The sequence below is a fragment of the Schistocerca gregaria genome, unplaced genomic scaffold (assembly GCF_023897955.1).
Source record: "Schistocerca gregaria isolate iqSchGreg1 unplaced genomic scaffold, iqSchGreg1.2 ptg000180l, whole genome shotgun sequence".
Lineage (NCBI taxonomy): Eukaryota > Metazoa > Arthropoda > Insecta > Orthoptera > Acrididae > Schistocerca > Schistocerca gregaria.
In genome coordinates this window covers 5,143,812-5,158,243 of record NW_026061730.1, presented here as the reverse complement: position 1 = coordinate 5,158,243, position 14,432 = coordinate 5,143,812, and the positions used below count along the sequence as shown (strand labels likewise).

Below are 14,432 nucleotides of genomic sequence, written 5' to 3'. Positions count from 1 at the left end.
AAGGATTGCAGCCAGAGATGGGAACTTTAAGTGTGAGGCCTTTGGGGGTAATGCCAAATGTCAGACAAGCCTGAGTAAATAAAATATGGGAGCGTAATCTGGCTAGGTTGAAGGCATGTTTGCGGAGGGAATGTAAATAAAATTTAATGGGGTCGTTGTAGGGATGTTGTGAGGTTGACATGGTATTAGAAGGTGGAAAGGGTAATACGAGGTTAAAGTGAAAATAAATAGAAATTTATATGGGGAGTGTTGGTTTGAGATGAGCTATGTTGATCCTGTGCTGAACTTAGGTTGGTGAATAACAATGAGTGCAAAGGTTAGGTAGTTATGTTGTCTCCAGATCACGTTAAATGGTGGGGAAATTCAATAAATTTTGAAAAAAAATTATCGAAAAAAGTTTCGAAACAAAAAAAAGAAAAAAATTTTCGAAAAAGGTTTCGAATAAAATTTTCCGAAAATATAATGTCGAAAAAATTATTCGAATAAAATTTCGAAAAATATGCGTGTAAATGTATTCAAAGGACTGGTTGTGTACTGGCAGGTTATGAGAATGAGGCTAACAATTGTTTGATGAAGAAATAATAACGTTTAAACCTGTGGGAAGCTGCTAAAAAATGATCGGTTATGTGGGAAAAACGGGAATGGAAATAAAATGAAAGTTGTTGGAAATAGCTGAGATGGTTGTTTAATGGGTGAAAGGAACTGAAGCTGTGAAATAGTATTCACGAGTTTACACGAAATGTTTGTAAACTTGGAACAGTGAATTTTATAGCAGCGGTTATGTTGAAAGTTTTAAAAATTTTTAGGTTATGGTTTGGAAGTAAATTACGTATTAATGAGTATAATTAGGCAGGATAAAATGTGTGGTAGATTACGGAAAAAGGGAAGATGAATACAAAGTGGAACTACTTGTACAAACAAAAAGAGAAAGTAAGATGATAGAGAAGATTTCGAAATGCAACAGAGACAATAACAAACGTAATTGTTGGGTTCAAATTAATGATGATGTAAATAAAATAGAAAGAAACTTCCACATGGGAAAATATATTAAAAACAAAGATTCCAAGACTTACCAAGCGGGAAAGCGCCGGTAGATAGGCACAATGAATAAAACACACACAGAATTTCGAGCTTTTGCAACCGGCGGCTGCTTCGTCAGGGAAGAGGGAAGGAAAAGGAAAGATGAAAGGGAGTGGGTTTTAAGGGAGAGGGGAAGGAGTCATTCCAATTCCGGGAGCGGAAAGACTTACCTTAGGGGCAAAAAAGGATAGGTACACACACACACACACACACACACATACACAGACACAAGCAGACATATTTAAAGACAAAGAGTAAGGGCAGAGATGTAAGTCGAGGCAGAAGTGTAGAGACAAAGATGTTGTTGAAAGACAGGTGAGGTATGAGTGGCGGCAACTTGAAATTAGCGGAGATTGAGGACTGGTGGATAACGAGAAGAGAGGATATATTGAAGGGCAAGTTCCCATCTCCGGAGTTCGGATAGGTTGGTGTTAGTAGGAAATATCCAGATTACTCGGATGATGTAACACTGTGCCAAGATGTGCTGGCCGTGCATCAAGGCATGTTTAGCCACAGGGTGATCCTCATTACCAACAAACACTGTCTGCCTGTGTCCATTCATGCGAATGGACAGTTTGATGCTGGTCATTCGCACATAGAAAGCGTCACAGTGTAGGCAGGTCAGTTGGTAAATCACGTGGGTGCTTTCACACATGGCTCTGCCTTTGATTGTGTACACCTTCTGGGTTACAGGACTGGAGTAGGTGGTGGTGGGAGGGTGCATAGGACAGGTTTTACACCGGAGGCGGTTGCAAGGGTAGGAGCCAGAGGGTAGGGAAGGTGGTTTGGGGATTTCATAGGGATGAACCAAGAGGTTACGAAGGTTAGGTGGACGGCGGAAAGACACTCTTGGTGGAGTGGGGAGGATTTCATGAAGGATGGATCTCATTTCGGGGCAGGATTTTAGGAAGTCGTATCCGTGCTGGAGAGCCACATTCAGAGTCTGATCCAGTCCCGGGAAGTATCCTGTCACAAGTGGGGCACTTTTGGGGTTCTTCTGTGAGAGGATCTGGGTTTTAGGGGATGAGGAAGTGGCTCTGGTTATCTGCTTCTGTACCAGGTCGGGATGGTAGTTGCAGGGTGCGTAAGCTGTTTCCAGGTTGTTGGTGTAATGGTCCAGGGATTCAGGACTGGAGCAGATTCGTTTGCCACTAAGGCCTAGGCTGTAGGGAAGGGACCGTTTGATATGGATTGGGTGGCAGCTGTCATAATGGAGGTACTGTTGCTTGTTGGTGTGTTTGATGTGGACGGATGTGTGAAGCTGGCCATTGGACAGATGGAGGTCAATGTCAAGGAAAGTGGCATGGGATTTGGAGTAGGACCAGGTGAATCTGATGGAACGAAAGGAGGTGAGGTTGGAGAGGAAATTCTGGAAATGTTCTTCACTGTGAGTCCAGATCATGAAGATGTCATGAATAAATCTGTACCAAACATTGGGTTGGCAGGCTTGGGTATCCAAGAAGGCTTCCTCTAAGTGACCCACAAATAGGTTGGCATACGAGGGGGCCATCCTGGTACCCATGGCTGTTCCCTTTAATTGTTGGTATGTCTGGCCTTCAAAAGTGAAGAAGTGTGCTTTTATTAAGTCCATCCCAGAGCTTACCTAGTTCCTCTTCGGTTTTTCCTAAATCAACTGTGAACCATAGTGTACTGACTGATAAATCTGTTGTTTCTTGTACCTTTTGAATTATTAATTCACTTACTCATACCTCCAAAGTTCTGAAAGTGGAGTGTGGTAAAGCTGTTATGTCCAAATTTTTACCGTGCTCTAACACATGTAACCCCATTTGTGTGTCTTAAGAATTGTTCATTTACTTTTGTAAACATTTGTTTAGTTAATTCTTTCATATATGTTCTACATTCTAACCTACCTCCTTTAATTGTTCAAAACCAGCATTTCCTACCTGATCACATAGTTTGTTTATCTTAGTACTTAACGACCCTTGTAAAGTGGGTAAAATGTTAGCAAGTTAGTTATTTTTGTATTTATCTCCTTTTTTTCCTCTTCATGAGATTCCTGAATATGCTGTTGGAGGCTACCATTTATGATATCTACTTTTGCACTTAAATCCTCAGTTGGTCTTCCACCATTTGTTGCCTAAAATTTATTAATGTAAAAACGCTAATGAGTTGTCTGTTCACTCAGTTTTCTAAGCCCAATAACACAGAACTTTTTGGCCAGCCACTGACTTCAAATGTCTCACAACACATAGTACCACTTGTTTTGATTCAAATGCAGCTCACTCACGACTTTCAGTGGCACTGGGCACGGCGAACCGCCAGTGCAAAGTGGAACCGTCATAGTGGGAAGGCTACAATGGAAATTGCTGCAGCAGTGGCCAACTCTGGTGTTTGATATGCCGCCAATGTAACTGCAGTTAACTGCTGTGTGATGACAAGGAACTGGAGACTACAAAACAGCCACCGGCTCGAATTCTCAATCTTCTGGATTGTAGACGTGTATTTTATTCTGTGTTGCAATTATTGTTGAGTAACTTAATATTCTTGTATTAACAACTAAATTCCTTCTGTTATTTCTGTATTACTGAGAAGTCTATAAAGTTTTCTCCTCAACAGCTCAATTCTTCATAAACTTTTCTTGAATAAAGTATTATTAATGACTGTTGCACTGAGTAACCTTCACAGTTGACAACATTTTCATGGACAGTGTTCTTTTCTACTGGAACTCATTATGACAAAAATACTAATTTCTTTCAAGTATCTTAACAAATCTTTGCAGATTCACCATTCTGTGAGGCATTCACCACAAATGAAATTTTTCCTGGGTACGTACATGACAATTTTCTCTGATGAGGGCAATACATTAGCTACTATTGTCAAAACACCTGCATAAACTCCCTTCCCCCCCTCCCCCATCTCACCCCCCCCCCCCCCCCCGATTGCCAAATCTGTGTCCATCTGTACCTTGTATGCCTTGTCTCCGTTTTGGCATGCCGCTGAGTGCTGAAGACTCAACAACAGATTACTACTGTGCGCACTACTACATGAGAGAATTTTCTTCTTCTGTAAACCACATATATTATTATAGCTTTTTACACACAGGAAATATATCAAGCTGTTCTGTTTGCTTGGCTAGTATATTTCAACATCATTTGCAACAAACCAACTTACAGTCCACAGCATTTCTTGGTTCTGTGTATGTTTGAAGCATTGTCACATGTGTGTTCATCCCAGGAGCCTGGCACATTTCTGAAGCAGGGATCTGCTGCACAGAGAAAACATCAAGAGCAGCAAGTGTGGCCAATTGGAAGCCACTTCCAGTGTTGCTCTGTCCAGTAGAAACATAGTCTACCTCACCATTCAGTCAATATACACATGCAGAAAAACCCAGTGGTCAACGTGAATGTCCCACTATCCAAACTACTTTAAATAAATGTCCTCCAGTAGTTGATGGTCATCATTCATCAGTCCTAAATACCCTGGGCAATACATTACTTCAACAAAGTGATAGATTACACTGTAGTCTTGATCTATTTAAATTCAAGGACAACATTTCAAGCATCATCTTGTCTTACGTTACAGAGAAAGAAATTAAAGAAATTGAATTTAATCAAGAAAGGTTTGCTGAAGTCCACAGAGTTGCTAGCATAAGAGAAAATCAACAGTTAAAGCCCATTGTTGTAAACAATATTAGGGGAAACAGAGGTTAGAATGATTTTGTAGTATTCAAAGTCAAAGCATTTAAAGTCGGTGAAGAAATTCCAGCACTTATCCATTTTTTGCATCCCAGTGCCCACATCCATTCCTTCCATTGTCCATCTACCTAGGGTAATTAATGAATTCCAGATCATCACATATTTTAAATCAAAAGCACCATCAATAACATCAGGAAGGCAATATACTTGTTCAGAATCTAAATAAGACGGCATTTGCAATTTATTTAGTCTGAAGTGCAAATACATTATTCCAGTCATACAATGAGTTTAAAGTTCTGCCTCTGTGGATTTTCATTTGTTTTATTGCTGCTTATTGCTTGAAGTTGATTGTACATAACTACACTTGTATTTTTGTGGCTTAAAAGCTATTTACTCTTTAATGCTGCATTTGAGCATATACACTCTTTATGAAAACCTACAACTTTGAACCAAGTTTTACAGCTCTAAGCAGACAAGGGTCAGCTGCTGAAGCTGAAAGATTGCTGAACAGGTCCAGAGAAACAGGGACACTTCATTGAAAATATATTTATTGAAATATAAGTTTCAAAACTGGGAGAATTAAAGCTGAAAGTACATATTTTATATTGTAATTAGCCTTTACAAAACATTCATTGTAGAGCACACAAATTTGACCATCTGTTATTTCCTTTTCTCTGCTGAACAAAACACTAGAACAGTGTATTATTGCAATCCCGTTTGTAGTCCAGTGGTCCTTTCTTGAGAGCACAAGACAGATTCTTAAAAACCAAGTGAAAAAGAAGTATATTTGTGCAATAGAAGTTCATTTGATATGAGTATTGTTTCAAAATTAATTAATTTTAATTTCAATATGAATTGTCCCACCCATAACACAGAACATCATTAAGTTGTACAAGAGAACACTGTGTAAGCAAGCTAGTTTGCGTGTAGGATTCAGCTGGTAAAATTAAAGTATGTTAAGAATAACATTTGCATTTTATGGGTGGGACTTTACGCACTGTATTCTCTCCCATGTTTGAAGCTTTGTCAGAAAATGGGTTAAGAAGAATATTGTTTTAGAATGAAGGTACATGTTTTGGGCACTTATTTTGCCAAATAATGTAATAATAGATATTTTTAACTAAATTTCAAATTACAATACATAGCAGTAATGGCATCAAAGACTAGAGTACAAAAGTTCAGAGAAAAGTTGAAGAACAATGAGGATGCATGTCAGCTACATTTAGCAAACAAAAAGAAGCATGATATGAAAAGAAACCAAATGATAAGAAAAACAGTGAATGACAATATAGCACTTAATAAATTTAAGAAAACAAAAGAGAGAACAAAAGCAACACTTTAGAATGAGGAAGAAAAAACAGTCCGGTAACTCATTAGTTCAACCATACAAGCCATCAATTTCACTAGGAAAGGCAGTCAGTGGATAAAGAAGCATTGCCTAAGAGCCCCAATAAAAGAAGTGCTGTGGTGAAGAGGCTGTTATCACAGTAAACAGAAACTGAAGGTGCTTCTTCTTCTTCTTCTTCTTCTTCTTCTTCTTCTTCTTCTAGAACGGAAATACCACTGCATGGACATAAAATTTATACTAAACGACTTATTTCAAAAGTCCAAAATTTTTTCTCAAGAAATCTTTCAGGAAAGAGAGATTGTTTAGTTCATAGAGATATACTTACCAAATAAAGTATAAGGTGCAGCAGTGAATAATGTTGACAACATTAATGGAAGCATATGAACTTTTTAAATCTGAATTTCCACATTTTGTAGCTGTGATGAAAAAACATAATTTTTTGATCCTATACACACTAATGTTTTACTGACATCTAAAATGCCACATAATATCTGCACCTGAAAGTACCATGCAAATATGGAGTTTCTTATTAAATGTTTAAGTGATGAATTTCCAAATTTCCCAAATACTATCAAAGCACTGGTTTGTAGTACAGGCAAAGAAAAGAGAGTGGCACAAAATTCCATTAATTGTAAGTTAAAGCCAGTGATCCCAGGCTAATTAATCTTATAGATGACATTGACATGTATGAGGAAGTATGTTGGAAGCAACAGAAAGAACGAGAGGTGTGTGTTTCGGTTGTTAGTGAAAGTGGTAGCATACGAGATGTGCTGCAGGAAGAGTTTCAGTGTACAAACTACAGGGAACCTTGCTCATTATGCCAGACACTGCATGAAGTCAACTGGAATGATTTATGTTCCCAAGGAAAGAATTGCAGAAAATGTTGAAATGCATTAGTTTTATTTCTTATTTTGCAGACAATCTAGTATGGATGTCTGAAAACTGTATTTGTTAGAATTAAAAGAGTTATTTTATTGCTTAAAACAGTAATGTGACTTCAAAAACTTAAGATTCCTAAATGTAAAACACAAAAATACTAGTGCAAACTAGGACAAATGTCCAACCTGAAATGTTGGAATTGTTCTGCACTTTGCAGGGACAGCAAGACAAAAAAGATCAAAGAACATACAGCTGAGATCTAGACCTCCATAATTATCCAAAATTTGGCACCCAAAATATTTTCATTAAACTGGCAAGTGCATATATTTTCTATGAGAGGAACTGAGGCGATTGCAGAAAGGCACGAGAAGACAGCCGATTCTTGGCTGAATTTTTAATTATGGCTGATTAAACAGGTACTCTCATAGACGCAAAGTGAATTTTCTACTATTTTTGAAGTTTTGCAGCTGTCAACACATGTACAGAGTCTGCCAGAACAATCTATACACTCTTTTGTCAGGCTCTATCGTGATACCAATATTGTTGTTCCATTTGAGTATGAGTGTGTTGTAGTATGTTCTTTGGCTCAACAGATGTTAGCACATTCATCTCAGTATTGATAAAATGAGATGGCTGGAGCACACATGACATTTGAGCAATGAAGATTTATTGTGAAATTGTTTTTCAACTTTGAAGTGCGACATCAGTGGAGGCAGTAGTTGGAAACAGAACCACCAACCCACCTAGCAATTAAAAGCATCATTGTGAAGTTTTAATTGCATGGAACAAATTGTGATATTCACAAAGGAAGACCAGGAAGACAGCATACAGCTACAATTCCTGCTTCATTGGTGTTTGTTAATTCTCCACAGAAGTCTGCGACGCAATGTGCACATGAAATGGGGGTTAGCAGTACAAGTGTACATTGAATTCTGAAAGTTGCGAAATGGAAAGTTGACACTCCACAACTACTGCACATCATTAATGACGACAATCCTGATTGCCGAATGTGATTTTTTGAAACCTATCAGCAGTTGGTAACTGATGATGAACAATTTGTGATGAAGGTAGTGTGGAGTGATGTGGCACAATTTAAACTTAAGGGAACCATGAATCTGCATAACAGTGTGTACTGGGCACCAGAAAATCTGAATGTTTAAGTGGATAAAGCAGTCAATCTACTAGGGGTTCATGTGCAGTGTGAACTATCATCTAGGATCTTTGTAGGACCCTTTTTCTTTGATGCTACTGTCACTGGTGAAGTGTACCTGGAAATGTTATGCACATCAATTTTGTCAGATAGACATGCACTTTATAGAGCTGATGAAGAGGTCTTCTACCAACAGGATGGTGCACCACCTAGCCGCATGAGCTTTCCTGGATGACAATTTTCCGGGGCATTGTATTGGATGGAGAGGCCCATTAAGTTCCCTCCACGGTCATCAGATTTAACATCTATGGACTTTTACTTGTGGGGAACTGTGAAAGCTAGCATCTATCAAAGGAAGCCACACATGCTGGAGGTACTTTGCCAGGAGATTGCAGCAACATGTGCAGCGATCTCCACTGCAACATTGACTGATGTAGCTGCGGCGACTGCTCGTAATTCTGTTATGTGCATAGCTGCCAACGGTGATCATTTTGGACATGTACAGTAACCATGGTTCCTTAAAGTGTGTATACATTTTTCTGGCCAACTCTGTATTTAAATATATAATTAGTTGTTGTTGTGGTCTACTGGTTTGATGCAGCTCTCCATGTAATTAATAATGTATTCTTATTCAGCACAAAATATTGTTTAGTATAGAAAAGCAGGATCTTATAAGCTATGAGCACCTTTCATGAATGTTATCCAGTTAACGTTCTGGCATGCATGTAGGTTGTGGAAACTGAGACCCCTGCCTATGAGAAGATGAAGAACTGGAACGAAAAGAAGTATCAAGCTGAAACTTTGTACATGTTCATCCAAGACATCGTTGAACCTACTCCAAAAAAGCCATTGGATTCAGAAATGGTCAAGCGAGGACCATCTTTAAATCTGATACATTAGAAATGGAATGACCCTAGTGCTTGATTAATGTCCTGTCACAGGATCCAACACCATCTCTTCAAATTCTACTCTGTAAACAAATCTTTGTTGAGAAAATTTGCCGACTGTCTGTGGCATGAATAATCCAATTTCTTGTAATTTTCTGTCTGTGACGATAAGTTTTTTTCCAGTTGACAAGATATGTACCATGAATCTTTTCTCGCTACATTTGTATGTCTTTCTGGGCACTGCATGCTGCAATATCATACATTAAATGCACATCTTTAGTTTGTTGTAATGACAAATGTTATACCTTTTACAATCAGTCAACTCCTCTGTGAACAGAGTGTAGGCAATAGTGTATTATTTTTCAAGAGAGTGTTCGGTTGTCAGTTTGAAGGCAGTTGCTTTACTAATAAGCATAAGCAGTTTACACACATTTACTTCAAAAATGTTGTACATTCAAGACCTTATACTACCTGAAATACACACATCCAACCATTTGTTTCTTTTCTCAAAATACTCATTTTAGTGTCCTTTACTGTTGGTATTATTTTGACCCAAAGGGATTGTGACATCCTGTATTAAAGAACCACATATTATACCAAATACATGACAGAATAGTAAAACAAAAGAAATTTCATTGGTGCCAACACGTATATGTGTAATATCATCATCTTTCTTGTGTGTTGAACTAATATAAAGTTCTCGGGTTTCCAGATGCAACAGTTCGATGAGTGTCGCTGCCATCGTCTTATGGTAAAGTGTTGAAATGTCATCTTGCTTGATCTTATACAGGTACTGCAGCGAGTTGAGTTGTCCTTGCCCTTGACCCAGCACAGATTGGAGCAGATGAGGGAGTGTACTTGAACCCCAGCATATTCAGTCGGATACCATCTAGCACATTGCACAGATATCTCTCAGCACTGAGTGCTCACAGTGTGTTATGGCCAGTAACAGGTCCAAAACAGACCTTTGTTAATAGCCACCATCTCTGTTTCTGAGGCCGTTATTAGCTCTAAATTTGATGGATTCCTTTGCCATGCTGTCCCAAACTACATTGCATTACAAAGCACTCTTGCTCATTCAGAATACAACATGCAGCTTTCTTCCAAACTGTGCTCAGTGACTGCCAATTTGTCTCTCTGCCCCAGAGCTGATGTGCTCCAGGCAGTACTGCTGAATACAACATAGTGTCTGCTCCATGTAACATGGCCTATGCACTGAATGCTTTAGATGTCATATGTGCACATCCCCAGATGAAGAAGATGGTGATTATCTTTGAAAACTTGAGTTTTAACTCTTGTTTGTCCTGCTCTGGAAACCTAGAAGATTTTATTAGTATATCCCAGTTGTTCTGGAACACATGTCACACACACATACATAACTAGTACTGATAATGACATACAGCTGGAACATGAAGGGCAGGCTCTATTAAAAGGATCCAGTAGGCTACAAAGTGTGGTGGTACTTTGGGAGTGGTATTCTAAGTGAATTTCCAATCAATCATGGGCTGGTTTGAATATTGTTTTTCCATGTTTTGTTTGTGTTCTGACATACTTTACATCCATTAGGATCTCCTCACTATTGATCTATACATTGACCAGTGTATCTAAGGCAATCTAATCTAGTGAAGTGAAGAACAAGCATATTTTTTTGAATGGGTTTGTACCAGCTGAAAATGAATGTGTCAGCTTGTGATGTTTGCCTACTTTATTCCTTCAATGATGGTCCTCAGTGTTGACATACTGTGTTGTGATACTGGCTGAAAAATGGGAGTTGGAATTTCAACACTGACTACTGTAAATAATGTATCCGACAGGTGCACAGTTGCATTCCCAGTTCTTTACTTTCACTGTTCACAACCCCAAAATATATACAGTTAATATGGCCGATGCACTGTTGTTTAACTTTTGATAAGCCTCATTAATAGTTCTCAGGCAAACATCAGCATACTGCTGAACATCTATTAGCATACTGTCGAACATCTATTAGCAGCAGAAAACTGATCACACAGTTATTGCAGAATAATATGCTACATATTGAATAAACACTGTCATTGTTTTAACACATGACCTATTACACGTATTTCACAGTTAATAATACCTCTTGTTTAACACACTTCGGTAGCTTACCAGTAGCACCAATAATACTTGTTCCAGAAACACACATCACCACTATACCCTCTGTGTTTTTAATAGCTTCAAAAAATGCCTGTGAGATGCCATTCAAATCGCTACCATTGTCCAGTAAACACTTACCATCACTTGCTTTTGTTACAGGGTGCCACACTTCCTTTTTACTTACCATTTGATGTTCTTCATACAACAAATCCTCCCTTTGCCTGGAAAGGCTATATTCCATATTACCAAATTAATTACCAGACACAGTCAAATGACAAATAGCATGGTTCTCTTCATCATTACCACTCTCAAACTCTAACTCTTCATTACACCTAACATTATCTTCCTTTATTCTTTTTCTTACGTGACACAGTGTCATCATTATCAATTATAAATTTAAATACCTTATCCTCATCACTACTGATTTCGTCACTGCTATCATCATTACAGCTACTGTCAGAATCAGACCCACTGTCACTTTGATTGTCATCAAATACTTGGCTTATTAGTTGATTATTGTTTCCAGTATTAGACCATAAAGCAATACACCTGAATTCCTTATGTTCTCTTAAAAATTTACCATCTGTCTGGACACTTTGGACATCCTGGGCAATAGCAACACACTGTGTTTCATCACTTGATTTTATTGTAGTACTTTCCTCCTCTAGTTTTATTTGATAAATATTGCTACCCACATCTCACTAGAATTAGAAATTACACTCATCTTACTACTATCTTTTACATTACCCTTACCTGTGATTACAGCACATTTATATACACATGGTTCTTCATCACTACCTGCTCTAGAGCGAGCCAAAACTGGAGCATTATCTAGTTTAAATGGTTTGATCCAGAATTAAAATAATCTGCTCCATTTCTTTTACTTGAATTTCTCCTACTATTTCCGTGTCCATTCTGGCCATCTTCCACCCAACCATTCCTTGAATTTTTACTGTAATTAGTCCTGTTCATCCTATTTACCTGAAATTCTCTCCCTAATTGATTATTGTCATCAAAATTCCTCCTACGATCTTCCACTGAGGGCTTCACCCTCTCCACTTTATCAATATGACTCAAGATATCACTAATATTACCTGTAGGAGAAGGTATGAGCAATTCTCTAACTTTCTGAGGCAACTTAGTTTCTTTTTATCCTAAGCTGATAGAATCCTTTCATAGTACCCTTACTAGAGGCAAATCTCTCTCCTCCACAAAATTCACTCAAAATTCTCTGCTGTTTCTCTTTGGACCAATATTCATCTAGAATTGGCTTTTCAAAGCTGTGCCATGAAGGCATGATCTGTATCACTTCATAGGCTCAGATGTTATTGAATTTAGCTGTTAAAATTCGGGAGTAAGACACCCATATTTTTTTGTTTTCTCCAAAAAAAAATTCCTGCCCCGAGATACAGGCCTCCGAAGATGAGACTGCGACACCATTTTGAAGATGTGAATTTAGGAAAAATTTTTGAAACGCTTTATCTCTGTAACCGTTCTAGATATTTTAAGAGTTATTTTTAAATTTAAAAGGTAATTCCTTTATTATTACAATGATATCCTCCATTTGGACATATCTGTCAAAGTTCTTTTACTGTCGCCTTTTGAATTTTATTTTTTTTAATAATTTTCGGATTTCTTTTCCAAAAATGGTAATCCAGAAAAGTTAGATTTTTTTGGTTGATTAGTACTATGTAGTACTGTCTGTAAAGGGTAGCTTCCACTTTTAAGTTGGACAGGTTTTATTTTAAAAAAAATCATTTTTTTTCAACTTTCATGGGTAATGTATGACTCCACTGAAGTTTTTTTTTTTACTAATTTCTTTGTTACAATGTTTATCTCTATTGTCTTTGTTGCAGTTATTTTTTATCACTTTCTTTTTTGCATTTACTTCTTTTCACTTTTATTGTTGAAGATATTTCTTACATTTGGTGGTAGTTTCTTGTCAGTTTCTTTGTTGTGGGTGTTCATTGCAGGTTTTTGTATTGTAGTTGTTCAGTGCTAATTTGTTTACTGAAGAGGCTTCCAAGAAATCCGAGACCATCCAGTGCATTCTGTGTTTTCATGAGGAATTTGCCAGTCGACACAGTTGCAGTGTGTTTTTTGAAATTGACTGTTTGAAATGTCTTCTGACTGGGGCCACAGGAGAGTGAAGTGTGCTGACTATTTGGATATTCATAAAAGAATGAAATATAAGACAAACAGAAAAAGCAGACTTTGTTCAGGTTGGGAATAAGTGTTCTCATTTGAAGACTCTGTTTCTAAGTAAAGATGTTTCCAGCGATGACTTTTTGTGTTCTAAATGTTTTGATAGAATAGCAAGAATGATAGTATCTGAACAATGTGAAGCCTCCCATGGTGCAGATGATGCAAATTTTACATCAGTAAAGGAGAAATTAAATACCCTGAATCTGTCAAGTACAGAGGTAGATGTTTGTCCTGTTAAGAAACCGTGGTCAGTGAAGTCGAATCAGCAGTTCTATGCATCAAGAAAGTTCAGAAAAAGTACTAAAGCTATGGATGAATACACTACAGCAGAACTGACCATACTCTTGAAAGTAGAAATTCAGAAGAAAATGAATCAAAGCCCTCTTGCACCTCTAGCCAGGAATTTTTCACAAATATCAATTCAGCTGTTGTATACTGTGCATCCTACAGTGAAAGGCGCAAGTTTTAACTATTATTCCAGAGACATTTTTAAAGAAAACAATTTTGAACCACTTTCCATCAGTATCAAAGTACATGGTAGACAAATCAAGAAATGTGAAGCCTGGAAAAGGAATCTTTGGAAGACCAGATCCCTTTTATTGTCATCCTGTAGAAGCAGCTCAGGTTCTTATAGTGCAGTCATTTTATCTGGAAGATAAATGGGACTCTTCTTGTCAGAGTGCCAACAAAAAAGACACTATAACACTAACAGGTGAAGGTCAAAAAGTTGTGAAAGTGTAGAGATACATGACTTACAGTATTAATGAAACTTTTGCAATTTATAAGAGCAACAATACAACTTCACATATTGGAAGATCAAAATTTTATGCACTATGACTTAAGTGGGTCGTTGCAACCCACCTAGAGATGTCTATTTATGTGTGTACGGCATGAATTTTGAACTTTTTGTGGTAACTTTGAAGAACTTACTGGAGCACATGACATATGACTCCTCTGTTAGGCGTGTGAACTCATTAGTAGTCTGTAACATAAAACATGGGTACCATTGGTGTAATGACCAGGTTTCAGTTTTTACAGGAGTGACATTTTCAAAACAAGATCACAAGTTTTACAGTTATAAGTGATGACACAGGATGTGACTCAGCACTTGC

At 37.7% G+C, this 14,432-nt stretch overlaps 1 protein-coding gene across 1 annotated transcript in view; it reads left to right on the top strand.

The window, feature by feature from the left end:
• The window catches only part of LOC126302897 (uncharacterized), an 84,491-nt gene that overhangs the window by 38,391 nt on the left and 31,668 nt on the right, over nt 1-14,432 (top strand). The gene's annotated exons all lie outside the window — the stretch shown is intronic.